Source organism: Notechis scutatus, chromosome Z, assembly GCF_049901735.1.
Source record: "Notechis scutatus isolate UNSWTSFEM ecotype Mainland chromosome Z, rNotScu1.2, whole genome shotgun sequence".
In the NCBI taxonomy this organism is placed as follows: domain Eukaryota; kingdom Metazoa; phylum Chordata; class Lepidosauria; order Squamata; family Elapidae; genus Notechis; species Notechis scutatus.
Genome location: NC_142025.1, coordinates 106252279 through 106255244, shown reverse-complemented (window position 1 = coordinate 106255244; position 2966 = coordinate 106252279). Strand labels below are relative to the sequence as shown.

At 34.4% G+C, this 2966-nt stretch overlaps 1 pseudogene; it reads right to left on the bottom strand.

The window, feature by feature from the left end:
- Positions 1-556: 556 nt before the first annotated feature.
- Positions 557-2406, bottom strand: LOC113428789 (olfactory receptor 10A2-like; annotated as a pseudogene).
- Between the last annotated feature and the right edge of the window lie 560 nt (positions 2407-2966).

The window sequence follows — 2966 nt, the reverse complement described above, 5'->3', positions numbered from 1 at the left end:
CAGGGAGGGGTGGGGCCAGCCAGTGGAGTGATTTGCTGGTTCTCCAAACTATACGTATGTGCAGCAGTGTTTGCAAGAAATCAGGTGTGCCACCTGGACAGCTGACAAGTGCTTTGTGAGTGTGTGCAACATTTGAAAATCCTCTTTTTTCCTGCTTTTTCAACCTCAGCTGTGCTGTGCAAAGCAGTTGAGGAGGGAAAAGCAGGGAATAAAGGACAGCCTAGAGCCCGGGTGCGTGGGTGGGCAAAACACCCAACCAGTTCAGTGTTAGCTGCTCTTCACAGCTACCGGTTCTATAGAACCGGGCCGAACCGGTAGCATCCCACTCCAGCATAATCTAATGCTGTTCTCAATCCATAATTTAATGTTTTATATTTTCATATTATAAGTTCTTTAAAGATAGAAACAATTCATATATAAGCCATTTTGCATTAAAAGTAGGATATTACACTTTAAAAAAGTAAAAATGAATGGGTTAAAGGAAATAGAACTTTCATTGACAGCATACATACAATAAGCAATTCATCTGACTTGTTAATATCTATATCAGGAATGATTAATAAAGAATTTTAGTTATTTTTAATGCATTTGTTTCACATGTAAGCAAAAAGGTAAGGGATTTCCTTAAAGCAATTTGGACTTCCCTGTTTCTCAAACTGTAAATAAGAGGGCTTACCAATGGTGACAGAACAGTATAGAATAGTGACAGATATTTATCTATATTTAAAGAATGTCTTGACTTTGGTGTAACATAGACAATTATTCCAGAACCATAGAATCCCAGAACTACCATAAGACGTGAGGAACATGTTGAGAAGGCTTTGTGCCTTCCTTCAACAGATGGTATCTTCAGAATAGCAATAAGACATCAAGATCTTAGCAAAGGGTATCAGTGCAAGCAAAATAACCTCTAAGAAAGTAATCTGCTCATTTATAACTATATCACCACAGACCAGACTAAGCAAAGCAGGAATGTCACAGAAGAAATGATTGATTTCATTTGAATTACAGGAACAAGAAGTGAACACAAGGAAAGTCTGAGAAAGTTGTACTGGAATTCCAACTAGCCAGGAAGCTGCCACTAGCCCAGAACAGAATCTGCTGTTCATAATGAATGAATAATGCAAGGGTTGGCAAATGGCAACATAGCGGTCATAAGTCATAGCAGCCAGGAGGAAGCATTCTGCTGCACCTGTGATAAGAAAGAGACTCATTTGAAAAGCACAATTGATAAATGATATGGTTCTATCTTCAGATAGACTATTTTCAAGCATCTTAGGTATAATGATTGAAGTGTAGCAAATGTCAAGACAGGACAAATTTCTCAAGAAGAAATACATTGGACTATTGAGTGTCTGATCAGCCAATGTTATGAAGGCATTCCCAATCAGGATCAAGAAATAGATGGTAAAGAAAGTGGTAAAGAACAAACTCTCTAGACCTGGAAAACTGGAAAACCCCAACAATAGGAAGCTGTCTGTTGTATTTTTATTTATTCTCACCTGTTAAAAACAGTTTGGGGAGGGAATGAGAAAGTATGCCAGCATAGGTTTACACAAGTTGAGATACATCTAGCACTTAAAGGAAACACACTATAATAAAAGAAAAGCCCATTTTATAAACCCACAGGAACAATTAATGCAACTAATTTAGCATAGTTGTTTTTCTAAAGAAACCAAATGAAGGGAAAAAATAATAGAGAATTCTGGGTAAGTGGAAGTTTGTAGACTTGCAATATATACTGCAAATGCTATTGAATTGGATAGTGATTGCTTTCATTGATGTTTAAGACAATATATAGTACATTATACACATAAAAGCTTGCTAAGAAAAATACCACATGACTGTACACATTGTACAGAACTTTGATTTTCATTTATCTGCTTTTCATTTAATGTATTTTGTAAATCATGTTTTATGTGTTGTGTGGACTAGTCAAACATGGTATATACAATAAAGTGTGGTTAATTAAAACAAAATATTAAACCTAGTTTTCTAGACTTGCTTACTTAAACATAAGTGCTACTAATATAAATTTCTATTTGAACTATAGCTCATAAGAGTAGAGGAGCAAGAAGAATAAACAAATCTTAAATAGAAAACCCTTAAGAGAATCAGAATGAATCTACATTCCTTGTGACTTTTTATAATCAAGAAATCTTACCATTTTATGAAGTAAAGCAGACTGTCCTTCAAAAAGTGTATGGTTTCACACTTCACTGTGTTTGACTAGTTCTTCCTCCAGTTCCTGATGGTGGCATCTCGTATTACCTACAAAGCAAAAATCTAGTTACGTCACTATCAGGGAGTTAAAATGTGATAAATTTGGTCCTAAAGGAGGAAAAAAGTAATTTGATTTGTATGAGAGATTGGAGACATTTTTTTACCAGCAAATGTTTTAGACATGGGGCTGTTGTTAAAATCCGGTTGATATTTTCTCAAAAACTGGAATATGGAAGAAGGAGGGATATGAATGTATTGATAGTGAAATAATGAGACATCCTCTGCTTTCTCTTTGGTTATCATATTTATATTCTAGCTTTTAGTTCCCAAATGGTGCTCAAAATGGCTTTCAGTTCAAAATGGTACTTTTTGATGAAAATAAAAGTAACAATTTTAAACACAAAATTATTGAGCAGGAGAAAGAAGGAAAGAATGAAAGAAAGAAAGAAGGAAAGAAAGAAAGAAAGAAAAGCTTCCTATTTATCAAAGCCTGCACCAAAATAATACTCTCATCAATCACCTATATTTACTTATTTACTTCTACATTTGTGTGGAAATGTATGGAGGATCTTGTGTGAGATAATGAAATTATGGAGGATTATTGCAGTACTACTTTGTAGGAAGAAAAAAAAGAGAAGAAAATAGCTTGAATTAATAACAATGAAAATATTTTTTTTAAATGTAAGTATTCTCAAATGTGTTTCATCTGATAAAGAACTCTGTCAAATGAAGACACTTAAAAT